Here is a 26951-nt window from a genome sequence, read left to right as displayed (position 1 = left end):
ATGGGCAAGGTTAGGCTAACGTTAGTCAAGTAAGCAAAGAAAACAGGCTTAAACATTTACAAAAACTCTTAAAAACTCTGTTATCGCTTTTTCTATCGAAAATCGATTGCATAGCTTCGCTTGAAAGAAATTACTAGAGAAACAGAAAACAGACTTCGACAATAACTTTAGTAGATAACAATTATAATAATATCTAGTAGAAGGTATAAAATAGCAATTTTACAAGTTGTCCAATAACGGGCTTATAAATCTCACAGAAATACCCAAGCAACATTTAGGCAACAGAAATCGCAAGATGCCACAATGTACCAGAGAGAAGTTTATCAATTAATAATAGATTAATTAAAAACTACGCAAATTCACAACCCAGCTATCAATTATATCATAAAATTTTAGCCATTCATCCGAATTTATTATATCGTCTTTAAAGTATGCTCCTTCAAAAACGATACACTTGCGCTAACGAACTATTTAAACATCATAACATATTATAAATGCTTTTTCCCGAATTGAGTTCAGTTCTCGCCGCGAATTCTCCTTTTTCTTTTACCGTATGAAAACGGTTGCCACCAAGTGATTATTTGATTTTGGAAAAAGAAAGAAGTCGACTAGAGCCATTTCTTGTGAATAAAGTGGTTGCTCGATGATATTTGTTGAGTTTGTAGTTGTACGAAGATACATTATCGTGGTGCAAAATCTATAAATTTTCTTTTCACGAAACTGGCCTTTTTCGTCTAATTTGCCTTCTTAAACGCCGCATAACGCCCAAATAATACTATTGATTAATCGTTGGATCTTCTGGCAAAGAATTTCTACTCAACACCACGATAGTCAAAGAAAACAGTCAACATCACTTTGATTGACGATGGCGCGGTTTTGCCCGTTTTCGGTTCAATTTGAAGATTCGACTTCGACTTCGAAGCGATGACTAGATTTCAAACTCGTAAATGCACGTCTCGTTACCACAATGCGCTGGAAATGACTCTTCCTAACATGTCTCGCTTCAGTTTTAGAAGAAAATTAAGATCTTTTGGGACTAGCCGAGCTTGTGTCATACACAAGTGATTAATAAAAAGGGAATTAATCAACTCATGAGACAGAATGTTCGGCGGCTATCTCTTTCAAACCTGAATGAGTCAGTATTTCCTTCACTTTTGCGATGTTAGCTTCAGTTGAAAATATTGTAGGCCTATCGGAGTAAAGCAAATCTTTCACCACATCTTGACCGCTCTTGAACGCATTGTGCGCATAAGCACGTGTTTTTGATAAGGTCGGATTCACCTTTCCTGTAATTTTTTTTTTTTTTTTTATGATTGAAAGTTTACTGGTGGCCCGAAGGCCTTTCCAGTTTCACCAGGACAGGTGGGCGAGCAAAGGCTCAGCCAAGAGGGGTGGGATTTGCTAACAACTGCCCGAGCGCCTCCGAAGGAGACCTAACAACTCAAGAGCAATTGTTTCGCGAATGAATCTACTACCGGATCGGAATCGCGACCCGCTGAGAAGATCCGGCGAGAAACTCAGCGGGCTGATGCATGGGTTAGGTTGCACGTCGACCTCTTTGTCGAGTTCGACGAGTACGGTTACCGGGGTCCCTAAGCCTGCCCCTAGTATTAGAGCTGAAGGCATCTAATGCAAAGGTTATTGGATCTGATGGATCCGTAAGGACGTGTCTAGGGCGTCGACGGTGACTGGCTCCTGCATGATCAGGATTCGGGGAGTAGTCAGCGGCGGCAACGATAAGGCGATTATCATGACGCATAGCCTTATCGAAGTATCGTTCCGACGCTGACTTCATGTATTTCCGAATTGATTCGAGGCCCAGGTCGTCGTGTAGGTCAACGTTCCTCACGAACCACGGAGCCCCGACAGCTAACCTGCAAAAGCGGGATTGTAGGGATTGGAGGGTGTCTATGTGTGTGCGGGCCGCGTGAGCGAACACCACACTCGCGTAAGTCATGACGGGCCTTATGCAAATTTTGTAAAGTGTCACCTTGTTCCGAAGGGACATTTTACTCCGCTTACAGATCATGGGGTAGAGTCTACCGAGAATAAACGCGGCACGGTCACGGACTGATTTTATATGCGGGCGGAATGTCATCGATGCATCCAGGGTAACGCCCAGGTACTTGACCTTCCTGGCCCAGGGTATGGGTTGTCTAAAGAGAGTAATCGGGGGTGTGAGATTCCTCCTCCTAATCCGGGAGGAAATCCGTGTGGAGCTTCCCCTCTGAAATAGCACCGCAGTACTTTTCGCTGGGTTGATGTCTATGCGCCATTTTCGGAACCACTGTCCTAGGGCTAGGGCTGCGCTCTGAAGCTTCTTCGCGATTAGGGACTTATTTCTACTAGAATAGTAAACAGTCGTGTCGTCGGCGAATAAAGCTAAATGGGTCGGCGGCGACCGGGGAATATCGTTGACGAATAAGCTAAATAGGAGGGGTGAGAGGACAGAGCCTTGCGGGACTCCAGCTGTGAGAGGTCGTGGGGAGGAGCGGGTTCCCTCGACTCGATATCGAAAAGAGCGGTTCGACAAGAAGTCCCGTATGATGAGCACGAGACTATCCGGCACGCCCATGTTGAATAGTTTGAAAATCAAACCATTGTGCCAGACTTTGTCGAACGCTTTTGCGACGTCGAAGAAGAGAGCTCCCGTGTATAACGGTTTTGGTCGATTAAGCCCCACAAGAATGTGCTCCGTGAGGCGGTGCACCTGTTGAACGCATGAGTGATTTGTACGGAATCCGAATTGTTCATCGATAAGAATGCCCTTGGATGAGACGAAGTCTCTGAGGCGTTTGTAGAGCAGACGCTCATACAGTTTGCCTAGAGACATGAGGAGGCTAATCGGGCGGTAGCTCGTCGGATGATTTTTTGGTTTACCGGGTTTATGTATGCCGATAACGTCCGCTTCTTTCCACACCGCGGGAAAGATACAGTTCGCCATAGCGGCATTGAAAATAGATGCCAACATCACGATGAGTTGGACGGGTAAAAGTTTAATAACGCGGTTGGATATACCGTCGGAACCGGGAGCCTTGCGAGGACGTAGGTCTTTGATCAAGTCTTTAACTTCCATCGGGGTGACGGGTGGTAACGCATCAGAGGGTGGCAAGGAGGCTCTGCGTTCTACCTCACTGTCTACTAATTCTACATGAACAGGGTCCACGGATTGAGTGCTGGGCGTGCACTGGGTTTGCAATGTATCGGCCAGCAGCTCTGCTTTTTCGTCATCATCGAACGCCGCGAGTCGGCCTGAGGGGCCTACGAGGGGGGGCATAGTTACTACCGTATCCGATTTGAGAGTACGAGCTAAGCGGTAGTAAGACCTTTGGGAGGGCGCGAGTCCTTCTAAGAAATCAGACCATCTGGCATCTCGAACTTCGGCGATGCGAGACTTTACGTCGCGTTGTAGGGCACGCATTCGAATACGATTTTCCGCGGTAGGATACCTGTCGTAGGCGCGTATCGAGGCGTTCTTAGCTCTAAGGAGTTCCCTAATATCGTCGGACAATTTGAAGCGGTGAAGGAAGTCCTCCGCTACAACTTGTTTCGATGACCTATCTAATGTCGAGGTGATGTGTGACGTTAAGATATCTATGGCTTCAGCGGTATCCTGAGGAGACGGGATAGAGTCCGGGTTAAACGGGAGCGATGGTGGATCAGATTCAGCCAGGCTGATGCCCAGCGTGTGCCAATCCACCACAGTCCTCGTGACAGGAACGGAATCGGGAGCGCGACCGAGCTTCATAACGACGGGACGGTGGTCTGAATCTAACTCTGAAACTACTTCGATCGAGTGTAAGCGCAGAGTTACGTTTTTTAATAACGCTATGTCGAGTATATCCGGGCGATGCGCGATATTTAGCGGGTAGTGAGTCGGGGTTAGCGGAGCGACGATATCGAAGGCGAGATCATCGACTAACGCGTCAAGCCGCCTGCCATTTGGGGTTGTGGTGTGTGAGTTCCACCTGATGTGTTTACAATTTAGGTCGCCCGCCAGAATGACAGAGCTCCCCATACCGAGCAGCGCCTCGATATCACTGCTTAGAACGATCTTATCCGGTGGAAGATAAACGGACGCGATAACGATCGGCGCGTGTCCCGTCAGTGAGATTCGGCACACTGATGCTTCGATATTAGCGAGCGCGGGAGGATCGAGCGGGACGCAATGCAGGGCTCTTCTATAGTAAATGACGGTACCACCACCACGGGCAGAGAGCCTGTCGTTCCTGACCATGTTATAGTTCGCGATTTTAGGGTCACGGCGCGCGGGCTTAAGTAGGGTCTCCTGCACTAAAAAGATATCAATTTGGTGGTCACGCAAAAAGTCAGAAACCTGATCACGTTGATTTGCGAGACCGTAAGCGTTAAAAAATCCTATCGTTACGGATAGGGGCTTTATTCTACTTATATACGCCATTGATTACCGGCGGAGTGAGGGGAGGACGTACGTATTTAATGACGCGTATACGTCGGCGTATTCCTGCACAACGGCGATAAAGTGTTGTGCAGTGGAGGCAGCGCGAATGGCGTCGCCCAAAGCGTTAACGCGCTCAAAGTTGATCGACTGAAAGAAGTCGATCGCTAAAGCGAGATTGTCGGACGCGGTCGGAGGGCAAGTCGCGGGAGAGGGACGAGTCGCGGGGGCGGGGCGAATCGCGGAGGAGGGAGTTGTAGCCGTGTTCGTGTACGGCAGCGGTTTTGCCCAGGCCGAGACACTGGGCACCGCCGCCGGAACGAACGCTGGCTTAGCCTGCGACGCAGAGGGTGCCGAGGCTTTGATGTCTGGGCCGGAAGCTCGGAGGCGGTTTTGGCGGGCGACGCGGCGATTTATTTTAGGGGCTCGGGGGCAACCACGGTAATTCGCGGGGTGACCCTGTGTTCGACACAGGACGCAGCTAGGCGGTTCCGTCGCGGTTTTTTGGTCGCGAGCGCAGAGGGCCGTGGCGTGATCGCCCAAACACTTAACACATCGGGGCCGCGCGTGACAGTTACGGGAAGAGTGCCCGTACAATTGACAGTTATGGCACTGGCTAGGAGTGCCTTTTTTATGGGGGGCTTCGACAGCGATACCAGAGAGCCTACAGACGGTCTGTGTGTTAAAGATTTTCTTACCCTCGGGGGTAGGCTGGAGAGCGACTAGAACCATATTATATGGCTCCCTACCGCGACCGGTGTGCATACGGTGCACAGAATTCACTGGTAGGCCTTGTTCTAACAGGTCGGCTTTTACGAGCTCTACATCTAACTCTTTAGGGATTCCGCGTATTACAACGCGGAGTTCGCGCTCCTCCTGGAGCGTATACGTATGGAAACTTATACGCTCCTTACGGAGGTAAGAAGAGAGGGCCCTATGGTCGTCGGGTGTTTGAACCTTAATTTGAATGCCGTTCGCGAGGTTACGGGCATTCGTGAAATTTATATTTTTGGCCTTAAGGGCCAGGCAAACTCGATCCCAAGCTGCCTTCTCCTGAAGGATAACCGGGGGAGGGGTCTGGGTTTTATTTTGTGCCACCGGACGCGGCGACGGAGTGGCACGGGCTGGGGGCGCAACGGGAGTCTGAGGGCGGGGGCGCGACGCGTTCACGGCTTTGCTAATTTTAGCGGCCGCGGGAGCTCGAGACTCCGCGGCACGCTTCTTACCCTTCTGTACCAGGGTGAATCCATCCGTCGATGAGGCGGGGGCGAGGTCGACCTCCATGTCCGAGTCAGAGTCGGAGCACGAGGAGGCGGGCGCAGGCGACCTACGAGCAAGTGTAGGTGTTTTAGAGGGCGCGACGGAGGCCGCGGATGATCGCTCAGCTGAAACGATGTTCCTGTAATCTGTGACTACGAACCGAACACAAATGCTCTTGACGATGGAAAATTGAACTCTTTGTTCGACATTTTTGTCCATCTAGAAATTCGCCAGACACACTAGATATGATACAATCTAAATAACAGAAGCAACTCAAACTCCGCGCTATAATTAAGAGTGAACAGTTGTGCCAATCTAACCTGAACAAAAAAGTTGAGAACCATAAACAAATTATCCATTCCCGAGACTTTTTGACTGAATGTATTCCCTTTTTTAAATAAATATGTATTGCTTTAGTTTTTTATTGCTATTAAAATCATTATGTTTTGTATATATTATTTCTCGAATCTAAAAATACTATTAGGGTGTCATGCTCACTTACTTGACCAAGCTTTCTTTCATGAGAAAAGGCTCTAACGCCTGCAATGCATTTCGCATTGGCAATGAAAAACAATACCTTCTGATTTCAATCATTTACCGTTATCCATAGCGGAGCATCCTCGGAATTCACTACTGGAATAAAATAGAAAAGCTATTGAATACGGAATTATTTTTGATAAGACAAGTGAATGTGAGTAAATTAATGATAGCATCGACTACTATTATTGTCATAAAATTTCTGAACGTCGAATACAACGAGCGAGAACACGCACCATACTGTTTACAAATTTTATAATTTAGAAAGTTAGGTTACCTATGAATTTCCGGTGATGTGGGTAATTAATTATATAAAATAAACTCACGGTAGTGGGGACTCATGCGGTGCATCTGACCAGGCTAATACAACCTTATCTCGAAAGGCGGATATCTCGGCCCATGTTAATAACAGATACCGTAGTCAGGCATCCTAACGTGGTCACCAGCAACCTTCAGACAGAAGCTCGAAGCTCTAATTGTATTGGACTCATGGCTGCTTTATGCTTTAATTCAGAACACACGATTTCGTGATTAATCACTGCAGATGCACTAGATTATCATGCTAAATCCTATGGTCTAATTTCTCCTAATCATATTCAGTGCAACTGTGTGACCCTGATTGAAAGGGAGCCGCTATCCCTCCACTTCTATCTCTGGGGAACGAACACACCCACGTAACATGAATTACATCTACGAAACACGAGATCGAATAAAAATATAGCGTTCAGAAGAAACAACGCTCTCAACCTGACAATAGTTGTGAGGAATTCTGTCATTCAAAACATCAAACTGTTGCATGATCATCGGTTGACAGGGACGTGTCACATGTGAACGTAGCGTCAACTTGGAGCAATCATTGCATAGCTTGTAGTATACATATATGTAGTATATACGAGTATGTATGTAGTATACACCGAGAGGTGAATATACTACATACATACATGGTTTAAGCGACATTTCATTAAATAAGTAACATTTATCTTTGTGATTAAAGGTGCGTTTTATTTGTTACTAGCGACCCGCCCTCGCTTCGCTTTCGAAACTGTAATTTATTATTGATTTCTTTCTTTTTACTATCACTCTATTTATTAAAAAAATCCGCATCAAAATGCGTTGCGTAGTTTTAAAGATTTAAGCATACATAGGGATATAGGGACAGAGAAAGCGACTTTATTTTATACTATGTAGTCATTAGCATCAACAGTTCGAGGTTTTCAATTGAACTCCAATTAAGGTTACTGTATTCAAATAGCTGAAGAAGTTTTTTATTAAGATATTTTCTACAAATTTTAAACTTTAAATGGCTATCCTGTAAATTTTCGAAAATCGGTTAAATTTTACCTTTCGATATGATTGATTGGATTAGTTCGGATTGGAGATTAAATGTAAGACCTATCTGAAATATGTACTAATAAATATGAGAAGCTGTAATCATAGATTTAACTAATATTTATTTTTGAGCTATTACAGTACAAAGATGCAATAATTATAGTAGTGCATGTGACTATAGAGTAACATTTTTCGGGGCTGGGTAATGATGCCGTGAAACATTGATGTTCTCCCTTTGAAGAGTGGGCCAGTCGATGTTATGATATTTATAGGCTCCTATAACCACATAATACAAGCAGGGCCATGGGCTCGTCCACCTGTGTACAGCAATGAAAAGGTTAGAGATAGCGCGACACCAAGATTTACAAATCGCCTTCATGGCCCATTAAACACAAACATGTCATAAACAACATCAATCATAAAGTAAATACGTTCCTAAGAAATTCGCGATCGTCCCGGCATTAATATCATTATCATAGTGCAAACACGATAACACAGTTGCCGTGTATGTGGGTCATAGGACCGCGCCCGTCTGAGACCGGCGCCTGGGTTGTGTAGCGTAACACCATCGATAAATAATCTATGACCGATATTCAACTCTTGTACGTTTGAATCGCATTATAATTATGCGGCTTTATTGCCTTGGTTGGCCGGACGAGTTCACAGTCCACCTGGTGCTATACGGCTACTGGAGCCTACGGATATGACAACGTGAATGCTGCTAACCAGCTTGAGACGTGTGATGGAACTTTACTGGTCCAATCTTCAAGCCGGAGCGCTCGACTGCTTCACGACACCCTATCTATAATAATATCAAGAAATACCGATTTTACTCTTATCTTTGTTTTTTTTTTTTTATTGCCCTTGTAGGCAGACGAGCATACGGCCCACCTGATGGTGAGTGGTTACCGTTGCCCATGGACTTCAGCAATGCCAGGGGCAGAACCAAGCCGCTGCCTACCGCTTAATACTCTCCACAAGCCTCGTTTGAAGAAGGACATGTCATAGCGCTCGGGAAACACCGTGGAGGGGAGCTCATTCCATAGCCGGATGGTACGTGGCAAAAAAGATCTCTGGAAACGCACTGTGGATGACCGCAGTGGCTCCAGGTAGTACGGATGAACTCTACTCCGGTGGCGGGCGGTGCGATGGTAAAAACGAGATGCTGGTATCATCTCGAACAATTCCTCAGAGCACTCCCCATGGAACATACGGTACAAAATACAGAGGGAACCGAAGTCCCTCCGCAGACCCAGAGGTTCCAAACGATCCGTGAGATTGGGATTATCGACAATCCGAACGGCCCTCCTCCGATGACTCCGAAACTGGATCTATATATTAATATGTGAAATAAAAACTTTGTACCCCTTTTTGCGAAAATTGCGCGGACGGAGGATTATGAAATTTCCTACACTTATAGAGAATATAGAGACGGTGTGTAGAATGTTAATTTATTTTTAAATTTTCTTAAAAGATACATTAAATAAAATAAAAAACATTACACACACTACCATGTATTTGACACACACGCATGCATACTATTGGTTATTGTCAAACTTTTCTTATTGCCTCGTAGTCTGTGATCAAATTGAGAATAGATTAAATATTGTTTGTCTTTATTAATATTTGTCTATAGTGTAGTCTTGGCTAAATCTGTGATTATAGAACTGTAATAGTCTTTGACATAGAATCATAATAAAACTTATAATTTCAATTAATTATAGTCGAATTTCGACTACCGGGGGACCACTAGTAAGAAATAGATACACTACTCTTTTAAACAAGAGAATATCAGATCCACCTGTATCCCGAGTACCAGAGATATGTATTTTTAAAAGATACGCACCATGAACCCAGGCGCCAAGTACCACGATTACTAACCACAAGGCAACATGCAAATATTTTTTTAATTTATTGCTTAGACGGGTCGGACGAGCTCACGGTCGATCTAATGTTAAGTAGTTACCGGAGCACACAGACATGAATAACGTAAATACCGCCGCCTGTCCGAGATATACCGAGATATGAGTTCTAAGTCTCAGTTTTGCAGTACAACGGCTGCCTCACCCTTCAAACCGAAATGCATTACTGCTTCACGGCAGAAATAGGCGGGGTGGTGGAGCATACCCGTGTAGGCTGATAAGATGCCCTGCCATTAGTATTAAAGCAAAACACAAAAGGTTTAAGCTCCAGCTTATATTATCAGTGAACTCATAAATGTAATCGATAAAAACATACTGTCGAGTCTGCTGGTAAAGACTCCTCGCAATTGTGACCGAGACAGTTTTTTGGACAACACCGGTACCCATATGTAAATGTGTATATACTGTGTTCTGTTGTCACTTACTAGACACGTCATGACTAAAGTCAGTTCGCAGGTGTTTCGCGCGAAATATGCTTCGTTCGCCTTGAAGAGACGAACTAACGGTTCAATATAAGTTGCAAGGTGTTCAACACGTTGCCTATTTGTACGCTTAAAATATGTATCCCCAGTCCCTAAATACTATGCTCTGAGGAATTGTTTGAGACGGTCTCATCATCTCGTTTTTACTATTGCATCGCCCACAACCGGAGTGGAGTCCACTCATACCACCTAGAATCATCCACAGTGCGGTTCTAGAGATCTTTTTTGCCACGTACGGAATGAAATATCTGTCACGCTGTTTTCTAAGCGCTATAAGAGGTCTTTCTTCAAACGAAGCTTATGGAGTCTACGCAGCGGTCGGTAGCGGCTTGACGTTGCTTCTGACATTACTGACCTCCATGAGATCATCTGTCTTTTTTTATTTTTTTTATTGCTTATATGGGTTGGCGAGCTCACAGCCCACCTGGTGTTAAGTGTTTACTGGAGCCCATAGACATTTACAACGCAAATACGTCACCCACCTTGAGATATAAGTTCTAAGGTCTCAAGTATAGTTACAAGGAACAAAGTCTACAAGGAAAATAAAAACTAATCTTAAGAGACGGTGACTGCATCACCGAGGCATTCAGATCCTAGTAATTAATTCACGGGAAATTCTTACAGTAAGCTAGCGTGAATATAAAGTAGCTTTCTCACGTTTGCGCCCAATAAATGGCCATTTTAACACGATAATTATCACATTGATACGACACAGGAAGTGTAGTTTACGCTAATTTGATAAGTGATACGGACCCCTGTTCTGTAGCGGTGATGATTATCAGCTATTTAACGGACATGTCGTGGGGCTATTGAGGTGTCCAACTACAAATAATATTGCGTTACATGATAATTATATTTCTGAGATCAGACCTGATACATTAATTTAATTAATTACAATGAATTAAACAGAGATATTTTTGGAACGAAGTTCCTTATGGGACGATGCGGAGGGGTACCCTAACCGGGAAAAAACGTCCGTAACGTAAGATTTTTATAAGTAATGCACACAGTGTACGACTTAACTTTGTAATAACGTACAAAAAATAACATATTTTTTTATCATTCATTGACCACGATCTCAGAGCGTTCGTTTGCGCAATACACTAACTCTTATGCAAACAACCGTGAATGAAGTGTACCACAATAAGTTCGCACGCTACCGAATGACCGTGAGTTGTTGCGAAACCTCCAGTTTTATTTTCTTTATACCTCGAATAGAACTTAAAATTAATATTTTTATAATAAGGAACTTCGTTCCTATCCGGTGTCCCACGACACCACACATTTTTTTTTAAATTATTTAGCCATTGGTATTCAGTTATTGCTTTAGCATCGCTACCATTCCTTAGTTTCAAATGGAGCGCGTGATTGCTTTGCGGCAGATATAGACAGGACGTTCATACCAACCTGTGTGAGTTGACACACCGCCTATGGTTACGTAGACTTGTATTTGGTTGATACTTGGTTACAGGAATCCATAGACACGATGTGTAAATCTCAATAGCAACATTAGCTAGCTGTGACCGCAGACAGACAGACTTTCACACGACACGTTAGAATGTAGAGCTGATATTACATTTCCACGGCGCTACCAGTAACGCAGGTCTTTTTACTAAATCATATAGAAAGTAGAAACGAACGCAATATTTCATTTATAATGTATTTCGATAAGATCTTGATCTGACGTTGATCCGCACCAACAGGACGGCTCTGGTTTTTAACCGCACTTCAGTTACAAAATCGAGGGGATTATAGTTTTCTAATTGTTGCTCAGTGATTCCTAATTAACACTTGATTGGGGTTTCGTAAGAGAATTGTTTTATAACCCGACCGGATTATCTTTTTACAAAGCTTCAAAGCTCTCTTCACTGCTTGAGAAATAATGTACTAATTTAAAGGAAAAGAGTTTCGTCATTAACAAAAATGTGTTGTTTGGTTGCTATTTTAGCTGCTTATGAAAAGTGAGCTATGAACTCGTCCGTTTATTTGTCTTAAAATATTGTGATTTCAAATAAACGAGGATTTTTATAATTGTTAATAGCTAGTTGCAGCTTTCTTCGTACCTATATTTTATTTATTTATTAATATAGAAGTAGAAACACAATCATAATTTGCATCTGTGCTTGAACTAGGTGATCAAACATGTTTCTCAAGCAGCAGTGCTCTTCCTATAAAGAATACAACAGCCTTACTTCAGATACTTACACAAAAATACAAAATTACTAAACAAAAATTAAATTGAAAATCATGGATTGCTTAAAAGTGACAATATGTGAGCTTAAAATATTAAAATTAACAAAATATATTGAAATGAGTGTATTAATGTACCCTCTGTGTGTAAGATGTATAGAGCGAATGATGTCCATAAGAAGCCGCAACCAGGAACAATTAGGTACCTAAGTAAAGGTTCTTCTACGTTCCGTGGCATAAAATTAAACTAGTTATTTGAATCAAGTTAAGCACAAGTCAAAAATCTGCTAAAATTCCCGGAATCTTTTCATACTTTGGTATTGTTTTTATTAAATGAGCTTTCTCCTTTCAAATCATACATTTTACAAATAAGCAGTTTTTTATTGCTTTTATAGACAGACGACTCATTTGATGGTAAGTGGTCATGGTCGTTTATGGAAACCAATAATGCTGGCGAGACAGCCAAGAGCCTATTAGCGCTGTAGTTTGGAATGCAACTTGAGTAACTAACTTATGAGCTAAATAAACAAACTAGACAGCCGTTAATATTTCTTATGTTTAAAAGGAAAGACAAGCACGCATTCAATGTGTTACGCATTTTTCTGTTTCTAAACGAAATTCTGAAATATCTAGCTCTGAGCCGGGCTGGGCGCCTCCCACCGCACGCAATAGGCGTGGTGGAGGAGGCGGTGCACGCCACCATCCGCCACTCAACGTCACTCACCAAAACAATCATTAAACGAAAACGCCACTAATTTATGCCTCATTATGCTGATTGTGTAATTAAAAATAATTTTTACAATCGGAATCCTACTATAGATACGAGTTGTGGGCAGCAAAAACATCGTCTATGCGGGTGTACGTGCAGACTGGAACTGGTCCAAGCAGGCCGGTGCGCTCTAGGCGTTTTTCAGATTAAGAACGTGTTAATTAAATGGAATTATTTGTGGGTTTTAACGAGAAATAGAAGTTATTTATTGCAATCGGCGAAATTCCTTGCTTTTTGTTCATATTAGAATTATTTTTTCTAGTTAAACAATGTTATGGTTAGCTAGCTGGCTTTATCGTTAGGCGTTATGTTAATTTAATGAATTAAATAGCTATGAAGTAATAGTTTTAGTGTATAACAAATGTTTTCATTTTACGTATAGAAATAATATCTTTCGTCTAATATTTTAGGTATTTAAATACTCAATCGACCAGTTCGAAATTTCGCGTCCGTTGCCAGTACTATAAAAAGACGTAAGGTATCCTCATGCAAAAAACGTATCGTTTCTGAGGAATATAGCTCTTTGATACTTTCACATGGGCGCTGCAGCACATGAAAGCTAGCATAGATATAAGGGAGCGCGTACCTTCGAAAAGCTTTTATTTACGTTAAGTGATTCATTCACACAAGTTAGGTTATTTTGTCTAATTACGTATTTTTCTCTGTGTTATTTGTACCCGGTACACACACTTATACACATAGGCCCCTGGACGGTACAGCCAGATCGAAGGCAGATCCTACAACTTATGAACTTAAGCTTATACATACCTTCAATACCCTCTCTAAAGACAGCTTCGCATCATTAACTCAAACAGTAAAATAAATTAACTTTAACTAAGGCAATCGTTAAGTTGTCAATAAGTTAAGTAGGATGTTTATCTGATGTAAAGCAATTGGTCGCTGTTTGTATCGTCTGATAGCTGCCTTATAAACGTTATTAATGAATTAGCGGACAATTGATATGAATGTCCCACAGTCCGAGCTAGTGCGGGACCGTCAGCCCATCGTTTAATTATTAACGTCTAGGGTTCTAGCGTATCGTTCCTTCTAGGCTTGGGATCCAGACCGAAGTGGAATTGTTGAGAGGTTCTCTCGGTGCGGACGACCCGCTTGTCGACCCGTCGATTGATAGTAAGTAGTGTGTCGCGCGGATGAAAGAAAAAATTCTGTTTGTATATGTTTTTCTTTTCTGTTCATTTTTTTTATTGCCTATGTGGGAGAGCGAACTGACGGTCCTCCTGGTGTATCGTACTTGGCCATGTATTGTACAAGAATTACGGGTGTCCCACACTTCAAGGAACTTCATGTCTGCTTCCCGAAAAAATTAGACAAGATGAAGGATATTTTTATTAAAAAAAAGTTATAGTTATAAAAATTTGTCTTAAGCATGTACACGATAGAAGCATGTGAAATGTTATTAAACAAGTGCACAATAAGTTAATTAAGTAATACACGTGCTGATGTTTTGCATGAAGATCTATCGATAAACGGGAACTAGCAGCGCATCCCTATTCTTCTCATAGGCTCGTTTCCACCATATTAGTTTTAATTAATTCCCAATGGCGCAGGTCACAGCTTTTTAACTCCATGTGTTAACCATCGCCCCCATGGCGTGCTACGTAAAACACTAAATTGTTTTATTAACCGCTGTTTAGTAATCAAATGATCGGAATTAATTGTTTGATTCCGACTTTTTATTTGATTGTATCTCAAAGGGTTGTATTTTTTGTTTGTTTGATAAATTATGTTTTACTGGGGTGTTTCTTCTGGTAGTTTTGATGTGTTTACTTCTACTTATTCACGATTATGAAAAATAATAAGTTTAGTGAAGGAGATTGAAAGATTCCTCACATTTCTCCTTTCCTCCAATTCACAGACGGCTGGTCGTCTAACTATAAGCCAAATCAATTTGCAACATAGACACCCCCATGATACGCCGACCTAAACCTTAGTAGCGTGTGTTGACTTGGCCACGTTGCTGTTGATAAATTATGCGATACATCTATATTATCTTGAGATAATTATAAAATATTTAACCTGCAGACAATTCCCTAATTTTTGTTTTTTGAGATCGTAATGAAAGGACGTATTGGCCATCTTAGTGTGAGCAAGATAGCCGATCCAAAATCATATTATATAGTTTATTGTGAGCAGTAAGCATCAAGACGAATTAAATCGGCGTGCAAGAATTTTACATAATTGTCTTAAGTAATATTTTTAAAGATTTACATTTTATTATAGTTAAGAAATGAAGCCACTTTGACACATGGAAATACTAACTTTATTATTTAGAAAATATTATAAATAGTCCATTAGTCAATAATTCAAGGTAAGCAAACAGGTCCTTATTTCTTAAGTCTAATTTTAATGAAATACCATGTCTTGAACAAATCTTGTCAAAAACCTAAGCTAATTATAAGCTGTATTTCGTGAGCTTCGTTACTAAGAATACACGTCCTTACGGATCAATCAGATCAAATAACCCTTGTACGCGTTGAGGCTTTCAGTTCTAACACTAGGAGCAGGCTCAGGGACCCCGTTTACCGTACTCGTCGAATTCGACAAAGAGTTCGATGTGCAACCTAATCTATGCATCAGCTCTCTGAGTTTCTCGCCGGATCTTCTCAGCGGTTCGCGATTCCGATTCAGTAGTAGATTCATCCGCGAATAGGTCTCCTTCGGAGGCGCTCGAGTGGCTGTTAGCAAAACCTACCCCTCCTGGCTGTGTCCTTGCTCGCCCACGTGTACTAGTGAAACTGGAAAGGCATCCGGGCCACCCATAAACCTTCAATCATAAAAAAAAACTAAGAGTAGTTCACTAATCGTCCGCACACAGTCGCCCGCCTACACAGTTGATATCTACAAAAATGCCAAAGCCATTAAGTTTTTCCGTCTACCACACAAGTATCCTTCCTTGCATAGATTGAAAAGGCAAATTTTTGAGAATTCCATTTTAATGCGTTCAAATGCCAATACATGCCGGTTTTTTGTGTGTATCTCTGAGGACCTGTTCCGCGGAACTCCTCACAGGTGCCACCAACATCGGGAGCTAGAACAGATAGCTCACGATTTGCCTTTTGATGTTTGATTTCGACACGATGTTTTTGTCAAAATTAATGCTATTTTTTTTCTTTTGCTAAAGTTGATGTTTTAAAGTTAGCATATTTCCGTTCATTCGTATTGTACCCGTCCTAAAGTGTTATTAAAGATAATATATTATTTCGTGTGGATGTAAAGTGTCTCAATTGTCGCCGTCACCCTGATAATCCTTCTACAGTACTCTATCCTAATATTCCGGGAAAACGTAGCATTGATGTACTGCGCTAGCAGATCTTCGTTTCCAGCATTTTTTCAGCTTAGATCCCACTTGTAGCTGAGTGTCCGCCAGAGCCCATAGACTTATATAAGATAAATGCCAACCATGCGGAGATATTAGTAGTCTTTTTTTTTTATTGCTTAGATGGGTGTACGAACTTACAGCCCACCTGGTGTTAAGTGGTTACTGGAGCCCATAGACGTCTACAACGTAAATGCGCCACCCACCTCGAGATATAAGTTCTAAGGTCTCAGTATAGCTACAACGGCTACCCCACCCTTCGAACCGAAACGCATTACTGCTTCACGGCGGAAATAGGCGGGGTGGTGGTACCTACCCGTGCGGACTCCCAAGAGGTCCTACCACCAGTGACTACGCAAATTATAATTTTGCGGGTTTGGTTTTTATTACACGATGTTATTCCTTCACCGTGGAAGTCAATCGTGAACATTTGTTGAGTTTATATTTCATTAGAAAAATTGGTACCCGCCTGCGGGATTCGAACACCGGTGCATCGCTACATACGAATGCACCGGACGTCTTATCCTTTAGGCCACGACGACTTCTAAATTGTTATATCGGGTAGTTTGGTTGTTCCATTCTTTGAGTGTATGTAGCTGTTTAAGTGTAGGTATATAGTATAGTAGTATGGTCCTTAATATACGATAAAACAGGGGATCAGGAATTGGGAGGGGACTTTGTTAAGATTAACAATTTTTATGATAGAGAGACGTTAACATTACATTTAGTGTATCAAAGAACAGACGAAGTCATATTTTATTAGAAAAATCGAACTAAAAAAAAAAAAACCAAATGTAAAAGAAGGAATGTAATTTATTTCGTGTCTTAAAATACTGTTTTTTCATTTCTTTAAATGGATTAGTCAAAATTTCTTCAAGTTTCTCGCTGTGAAATCTATCACAACAACATATTATATGGCCTGGCCATGATATTCTCTAGATTAGATGGACCTTTTCTGAATCATTGCAGAGAGGTCCACAAAATTTTCTCGTAATGCCGCAATTGCAATCGTATGTAGTATGAATGTTGTTGTTTTCTTTTATTACTGTGTCCTTACTAATTTATTTTTAAGAAATAACTGTTACTAACATTTACATGGATCATTACCTGAAATAAAGAATTTAATAATTAAAAAAAAATTATAATAATATGTACGTCAGACTTGTTCTAACTCCGAATTATTTAATTCTGTGAAGGATTGTTATTGCGTCATTGATCTTTAAATTGTTGTAAATTCCTGTCGTTAAAAGAGAAATTAATTCAATAAAAAGTCACCGTTTAGTTTAACAAGCCTCCTCCATACTTATTATGTTCGAGTTGGGTTAATCGATTATGAATTTATACTATTTTGAAGTTTAGTTATGGTTTTTTAAATGAAATTTTTAATAAAAAAACTATTTTATAATTTTAAAGTATTCAATACGTTGGAAATAATGTAATGACAATAAAAAACGCAAGATTAAATTGTGAATATACGTTAATTAGGTCTACGACTCGCTAAAGCCTAAGAAAATACTAGGGTATTCATATTATGTACAATGCTTTCTACTAGTATAATCGCAATAATAATAATAGGTACATGACCACCTGACCCTTCAAAGCAAAAACCGGAATCGCACAGAATTAAGTGATGCAGTGATTGTTATCATGATAAGCGAATAGTACAACTAAATATTTTTTGAATTAATATATTGTCTTTTATTACTTACGTACAAGTACATATGTTATTGTTTTTTTCTACGTAAATTGTTTGCTACGTAGATTACTAATCATACATTTCCTTTCATTCATTAACCGCCTTTAAAATGAAGCCCCAAACTTGACTCTGAAATCGACTCCGTTTTTACTCGCTCATTGTTGGTGGGGGTGTGAGACACACTCCTCTTCTGGAATTACTGGTTTTTCGTTGGAGTGTCAGTTGGTGAATGAGAGTACCCAATTTGTATTACATTTAACGCGGTATCGATTTATTGGAGACCATAGCTATTTTTATTAAAGCCGTCCATTAGAGAGCCAAAGGGAACGTTGTCAATACATTCAAATGCTTTGTAATAACGACCTAATTCATGTCTATGTTATATGTTACATATATATATGTTATATGTTATATGTCTATGTTACAAAGGAAATGGAACGGAATAAAATAAAATTTAGTATGGACTAAAATTGAATAAAATAAATTCAAATAAGTGAAGTATGACAACATAGATGTTGCATGAGATGAATTGAAATTGTCTCCCGGTAAAATAGCAAAAAAATAATTTAAAAAAATTGTAGCGAAATATAATAAACATGATTTATCTGCCACTGATTATAAGATATATTTGATAAAATAATTTCTCATTAAAATGATGGTGATCAACTGAGATTTAAATAGACTTTTGGAGAACCCGAAATGAACTTTCAGATAATAATATGTTTTATACAAATTATAACACGGTTACTGCAGCCCGTTTGAGTTATGTAGCCGAAGTGTCACTTGCATTGGAATAGTGTTTGTCTTATTATTGAAGTTGGAACAGATTTACACTGAAGACAAATCTATGTTGACGCCTTGTGTCGACTCAGTACGCGCCAAACAATAACAAAATTAGATTTTAAAATTGCTGCGTCATCTTTAAAGAAACCCGGTGAAAGTAACTTCACTACAGGCAACGTCCTGTGAAAATAAAAAATCAGGTTCGCGGCAGACACAACCAAAACGATTATACTCAAGCAAGGTTATAATACAACCACCCTACTGCCGGTTGATGGAATGGTTTTGGTTTAAATAGCATCCCTCTTAATGCTTTTGGGTGATTTGTTGTTAGAGTCCAGACTCCCACTACAAAGATTGGTATAACAGGTTACGGCTTACGCAAATTCGATCATTAGCATTAGCAACAAAAAAGGTGTCGTCTATAAGTCTTCACCTGTCATTGTTAATGTCAGGGTTAATTGGTAATTTCTCCAATGTTGAAGGTCAAGTATGAGACCACCTGCGCAGCGAACTGTGCATTTTTGAAACAATAGGCGTTTCGCTGCCCAGTCCCACGTGGACGATTCCGCGGAGAATTTCAAGAATTTGAAGCATTTAACTTTATTGGTAATTGTTATAAGACTAGACTGGGCTTAGTTAGTTATTTGTTATTTATTCTTAGTTAAAAGATTTAGCTCACATTTAGTTTTTACTCTCTCTCTCTCTCTGTCTGTCTCTCTCTCTCTCCCCCTTATTTTAATAATGACAGAAAATAATTTTGGACGAGATTGGGATTTAGGTAAATTTTTACTTTTTTAATTAAATAATGCAGGCACAGACAGGGATAGGGATTGTAAGGATAACTATTGTCTATGACAGTAAGCACTTTTTACCTAAAAAGTTAAAATTACCTAATTACCTAAGGTAATTTTCTAATGACTTCAAAAGAACTGACGATAGTGTGTGTGTGTGTGTGCGCGCGTGTTGTGTGTGCGTGTGTGTGTGTGTGTGTGTGTGTGTGCGCGCGCGTGTTGTGTGTGCGTGTGCGTGTGTGTGTGTGTGTGTGTGTGTGTGTGTGCGTGTGTGTGTGCGTGCGTGTGTGTGTGTACGTCTTCTTTAATCACGAGGATTACGGCTGGAACTATCTACGAACTAGTTTCACAAAAAGGGCATGTATTACATGTTAGCCCATACGCGAATGGAACGGTCAAGCGATAAAAAAAAATTTTTAAAAGCTTTGTGGCGTTTAAGATCGCACCTTTTTATGATGTGTAAGCCGGAACGCACGAGAGGTGGGAAAAAGAAGATAGTCTGTGACACGGGACCTTTTTACCGCCGAAAATTTAAAACGGACAAATTAATGTAATGTGTATAAATAATAATTAATATAATACAATAACTTAGAATTGTTTATGAGCTACAACAATAAAACTCATATTGTTTCAACTGTGGTGTTAATTATATAAAACACGATTTTACGGCGAAATAAAGAAGGCATTTTATATGGATTCCCTCTGCTTATATTTTCAACTTGGTAAAGTTGTCTTCATACAACGCATACGAGGAAGCGAACGCAATTATAATTATGGAAGCTGCATCTGCTATTACAGTATAATTTACTAATACTTTGATAGTGCAGGGTTCAACCTCTCGACCCCGGCCGGTATTCCGATTATTATCCGCAATATCGATTGCTCGCGTGCTCCCGCGATTAAACAATCAAATAATCATATTAATCACACAGCGCCGCCGCTTCACTGCACGCTCGAAATTCTAAAGATGCATTCTGTATTTTATGTTTGTAAATAGTTTGTAATTTAACCGATTGCGGTATGTTATTGTGATTGTGATTGTCATTAGAGTTGATTGTGATTGTTTTAAACTATAAAATAATCGTGAGTGAGCACGTCAAGTGTTTATCTTTATGTACCGTTAAGATAAATAAATTGTTCATTAAATGTTATTGATTATTGATGCTCTTTACTTTACTGACAATATAATTTTTGTTTGGTTTTTGCCAGTGTTGATCGGCCATGTCATTAACTAATGTAACACGTCGTTGACAGATCTATCCACACATTCTTTTCTGAAGAACTTCAGTTTCAGAAGAAGTAATTATAAATGTGATAAATAATAGATTCAAATCTGAATGCATACCTCTGCCCGTCTCTCAGGGCACAGATTGCATACATTACGGGTGGGATCAATTTGTACAAGTTTTATAATTACGAAAAGAACAACAATGAAACGTAATCAGCGACGTGGATGGATATCCAAAATACCTACTGCATCACAATAAAAATTCGAAACACGATCAGTAATTCACAGGATGACGTCGGGCACCCGCTTATTATCGTGTGCCCCGCTCGCTCATACGCAAATCACGGATCGCAATAATCGAACCGATCCGGGATTTTATACTGAGCACAATAATTGTCTTCGTCCCCTACCATCGGCACTCGCAGCGCCGGGGAGCATGGTCAAAATATTGATTAGCGTACTTTCTTCATTTTATTAAGCTGTTTGATTTGTAATTAATTATATATGTCGCACCCGGACATGACAAATGAAGCGAAAGCGTGCCACTTAGTGGATGCGAGCCGCAACTACTCGTCAGACATCGGCTCCGACCGGGTGGTGTGTATCGGCAGATTAACGTGTCATCGCTCGAGTGGTTTTTTTTTTTTTCGGGCCGATGACCGAACCTCCTACGAGCTCTCCGCGGTTCGGGGGCGCGCGGGGTATGTGGGACTTGACGATCTGCAAGGTGTTGGGAGCAGACCGCGGGCCCAAGGGATTTTCGGGCCCACCCACTAAACGACTCCCCTGCACTCTTACACCCGACGTCCGATCCCCTCCGAGGTCAGAACCCGGATGAGGTAGGGGGGTTACCGCGGTCAACACTGCAACCAGACAGCGCAGCTCATTCCAAGGACGCCCAGCCGACGGAGCCTTCGAGGCGAATCGAAGGCCCTGAAACGTCGGCCGTCTCGTTACGGCAGCCCGTCAGGCCGCCCAGACGGTGTCGCTGGTGTCCTGGAGTACCCTGCTGGACCAGAACCAGCCTGCCGGGTCGGGACGCGATACACCGCCAACCGGTTGCTCTTTAGAATCTTCTTGACAGCGCGCTAGAGTGCTGGTAGCGCGCCGCGCGGCCTCTATTTCTGTCGTAAAGCAGTAATGGGTTTCGGTTTAAAGGGTGGGACAGCCGTTGTAACTATACTTGAGACCTTAGAACTTATATCTCAAGGTGGGTGGCGCATTTACGTTGTAGATGTCTATGGGCTTCAGTAACCACTTAACATCAGGTGGGCTGTGCGCTCGTCCACCCATTTAAGGAATAAAAAAAAGATTAGTGGTGTCGTGGGACACCGGATAGGAACGAAGTTCCTTATTATAAAAATATTAATTTTAAGTTCTATTCGAGTTATAAAGAAAATAAAACTGGAGGTTTCGCAACAACCCACGGTCATTCGGTAACATGCGAACTTATTGTGGTACACTTCATTCATGGTTGTTTGCATAAGTGTTAGTGTATTGCGCAAACGAACGCTCTGAGATCGTGGTCAATGAATGATAAAAAAATATGTTATTTATTGTAGGCTATTAGAAAGTTAAGTCATATACTGTGTGCATTACTAATTTGTACCTAATTACAAAGTTAAGTCGTACACTGTGTGTATTACTAATAAAAATCTTACGTTACGGACGTTTTTTCCCGTTAGGGTACCCCTCCGCATCATCCCATAAAAATCTAGTTAATCGACGTGTTGGAGACCGCGTGGTGAGCAGACCAGGTGGAGAGGGAGCTTGTGTTCACGAACGCTACAGCAATAATGTGAACATCGGAGACCGTGGTAGGGCACTCGCTCATTACAATATTAACGAGCAGTCGGTTGGCGGCCCGACGCGGTGTCCGAGATTAGCTCCAGTGTAATGCGCGGTCAGAGCCCTAATGACGGTGCTCAACTCCAGCACCGCTAATCAACTCCGTGTCATGTCGATATTGGATCGATTTTATTATGGATTATGGCTATGTAAAATTATTTAATAAGCTTTGCACGAAACAGACGGTTTTTTTATTGCTTAGATAGGTGGACGAGCTCGCAGCTCACCTGGTGTTAAGTGGTTACTGGAGCCCATAGACATCTACAACGTAAATGCGCCACCCACCTTGAGATATAAGTTCTAAGATCTCAGAATACTCAGTTACAACGGCTGCCCTATCCTTCAAACCGAAACGCATTACTGCTTCACGGCAGAAATAAGCGGGGTGGTGGTACCTACCCGTGCGGACTCACAAGAGGTCCTACCACCAGTAGCTGGACTGTTTTTGGATTAACCCTGTTTGCAGGCTCAGGGTTACATGTTTGCATTAATCTAGTGCCCTCTCAGCCGTCGCAGGTTTCGAAATAAAATTTCAGTCATTATTCAAAGTTTCAACGTCATTGGAGTAGCAGCGATCGTATTATTCATAACAAATAATTATTTAAAATAGACTTTTTTATTAAACGCTATCCGCCATTTGCTCAGTAGCATAATTTACACATTAAAGGGCTTACAATAAAATACAGTCACTCCTAATTCAAAGAATATAATGATAAATATACATATTTATTTACGATTACATTTTATCGTCCTTACTGGGAATGATAAGGGCTTGGTCACAGTGACGGAGCAAGTCGCCAGTAAAAATGTAGTTTTATGTTTTGAAACAGGAAAGGCTCCTGATTTGTTGCTTGCTTCAAAATCGACATGTAGCTATTATGCCTCTATTGACAGATGCCAAACAGAAAATTATATGTATATATATAAATATAAATATTTACTAACAATCACGCCACGTTAATTGGTCCCGTGCTAAGTTCGTAAAGAACTTGTGTTACAAGTACCAGATAACGGAAATAAATATAATATTTTTATTATACACATACATATATTTAATATACACCCATAACCCTGGAAAGAGATTTATATTTATCATACAAATATCTTCACTTGGCGGGATTCGAACCCGCGACCCCCTTGTGTAGTGACCATGTCACTTACCACTACACCAGACGGCCGTTATTTGTAATGTTGGTATGTCCGTTTTTTTTTTGTTTTTGTTTTTTTTACGATTGAATGATTACTGGTGGCCCGGAGGCCTTTCCAGTTTTACCAGGACAGGTGGGCGAGCAAATGTGGTATGTCAGTCTATTTCCACGGCAACTATCGAAACTTTGCAGCGAAGTGCACATAGGTACATACACAGGCTGGCTTTAGGCTGACGAGAAGCAGTCGCTTTGGCACACACACGCACACACACACACACACACAGAAACACACACACACATACACATATCTGTACGCTTTTGGCAATACTTTAAGCTGGGTGGGTCCTGACAGCAACTGTCATACAATAAAAAATACCAAAAAAAGCGGTGGCTTTTATAAAATATGGATGTATGAAATACCACCGCTCTTTTTTACAAATCATTACCTTATTAACTTAACATCAATAGGTTATGCATATCGCACTAACATTGACGATGTGACGACCACGGCCACCACAGTTAGATGCAGTAAGTGCGAACGCGCCCTTAGATGTGTTAGTTAGGTAGTTAGATTAATCGCAGTTAACGTAATATTGACATTACAAGACAGATTTCATTGTGAGCCTCACTGTTTGTTATTCACTTGTACATGAATCAGTGAGTAACAAATTAAACATGTTTTTCCATTGAGCCGGCACACGATGTACCTATAATGCTCATAAAATTGTTGTTGGGGAACAAAACTGCATTGAATTTATTCTTCAATTATGTTCAATTAAGAAGGTATAACGTTTGACGAAAGATTGTGGGGGATGGTGGAATATATTCGTGTAGGTTAAGACTCTCCCAACCACACATATAACACCGCATACCATACTTACTGCTAGTAATTATGCAAACTAATGAACGGAACGGACTCGACCTATTTTTTTATTTTTTTATTGCATATATAACGAGCTCATAGCCGACCTGATGTTAAGTAGTTACCGGAGCCCATAGACATCTACAACGTAAATGTGCCACCCACTCTGAGATATGAGTTCTAAGGTTTCAGCACAGTTACAACCACCCTTCAAACCGAAACGCATTACGGCACGCCTTAAGGCAGAAATAGGCAGGGTGGTGGTACCTACACATGCGGACTCACAAGAGGTCCTACCACCATTAAGACCTACCATTATGACGGAGTCTTCATCGCGGAGTTGATAAAGATTCAGATCTACCACGAATTTTAACTTCAGCACAGTGGCGCGGTTTTTAGAAGCAGCTCATTATGTATACGGGAAGTGGGTATGTTTACGAGAGCTCACAATTATCAAGCTTTTAGTATTGAAATTGCTAGTGACATAGTAATTAACTATTTTAAACATCATTGGGATCGTCAGCCAACGTAGGCACATCAATACTAATCTATATATATAAAAATGAATTGCTGTTCGTTAGTCTCGCTAAAACTTGAGAACGGCTGGACCGATTTGGCTTAAAAGGAAGATAAATATGAAAATGCTCAGAATTAAATAAAAATAATAATTTTGTTTTTCCTTATATTAGATGTGTCCCCCGTCGGACAGATTCCTTTTGTTTATTTTATACAAAAGTTTGGGTATTTTATTTATCGATTGAGGCACTACGAAGTCTGCCGGGTCAGCTAGTCTAGAATAAAGAACTAAACCATTGTCAAACTTTCTTCATCTAGTAATGCGTGCAAAGTCGAGCACGCTGGCCGTCGGCTCTGGGTCGGCTATCTGATGCTGCGGTCACGGCCGCTGACTCCGACCCGCTCCGGCCTCACTCGAACAGAGTACCTGCTCGTAATAGAAAGTTGCTTATCTTATTTAATGCTAAACTCTAAATTATTATTGCACTATACTTCCCGCGCGAGAAGCTATCAGATCTTGGCTGTCTATTCCGCAGTGCAAGAAGCTTTATTGCATTCCGGTTCGAAGGATGGAGCACCTGTTGCACATTCAAATGAAGACTTCGATAATGTGCTTTAAGCTGGTGAGCGGGTCTGCCTGCTGAAAATATGGTAGACGAGGCTAGTGCAGTCGTCATTGCTGTTTCTAAAGCTAAGAGTTAGAAGAGATATTTCCCATCCTAATGTACTGAGGCTTTTAATTTATATATCAAGTTATATGACAGTAAACACGTTATTTGGCTTCTTTCTCCACTTAAAATCAAAAGGACCGAGATCTCATCTACTTACAAATAAAAATTACAAAGTCAAGATCTTCCACTATAACGATGTCTTGTAAACGATTTTTTCTAAATATTGAACTTGAAATGATGCCGTGAGAATAAGAATTGCATAACTCTGTAAACGCAATAATCTAAATGAGCAAACTAATAATCCATTATAAACAGGTAGATACGTGGAGGAAATGTTTGAGAGCAGGTGCTGGCGACAGAGAAATTATAAGCAGATTGCGGCAATTAAGCAGGCCCGACGCGACCATCTTGCCACGTCTTAGTCTGCACTTGGAGATCGGAAAAAACTAAACACACGCACGTTCAATTCTCATTTGTATCTGACCGAGTTGTGCCGATCACCAGGGGGCATATACCATTACTTAAGTGAACTCGCATTACTGGACACTTGACGACTAAATCAAATTCATAAAAACAAGTAATCAGACGGCGTATGTTCACCGCACGGCTAGACTCGGGCTTTTTTTTTTTTTTTTTTCCACCGGAGAAAATCGCCGGATCCCCACCCGCACGGCGGGTGGGGTATGTGGGAGTTGAACCTCACTAAAAACTCCTGCCGCTCACAGCCGGCGAGTTAGTTGTCATAACGTCATACTGTGATCTAGGTGGATCGTCTCGTTGAGCTAATTATTAATGACCTTAATTACTATACTACGGGGTCCAGATTCGGTCAGAGACGGTGCCTTAAGGATATTCTGAAACTGGTTGTACTTTGTATCAAAAACATTATCTTTACTGGTGGTAGGACCTCTCGTGAACCCGCACGGGTAGGTACCACCACCCTGCCTATTTCAACCGTGAAGCAGTAAGCGTTTCGGTTTGAAGGGTGGGGAAGCCGTTGTAGCTATACTTGAGACCTTAAAACTTATATCTTAAGGTGGGTAGCGCATTTACGTTGTAGATCTATGTAGTCTATGGGCTCCAGTAACCACTCAACACCAGGTGGGCTGTGAGCTCGTCCACCCATCCAAGCAATAAAAAAAGACATATACCTATAGGAGGAAAT

General features: G+C 41.2%; 1 protein-coding gene across 3 annotated transcripts in view; it reads left to right on the top strand.

The window, feature by feature from the left end:
- LOC101744796 (protein nubbin) overlaps nt 1-26951 on the top strand; it is a 205715-nt gene that overhangs the window by 426 nt on the left and 178338 nt on the right. The window lies entirely within an intron of this gene.

This window comes from Bombyx mori, chromosome 12, assembly GCF_030269925.1.
Source record: "Bombyx mori chromosome 12, ASM3026992v2".
Taxonomy (NCBI): Eukaryota; Metazoa; Arthropoda; class Insecta; order Lepidoptera; family Bombycidae; genus Bombyx; species Bombyx mori.
The sequence above is the reverse complement of the archived record's forward strand: the minus strand, read 5'-3'. Positions and strand labels throughout refer to the sequence as shown.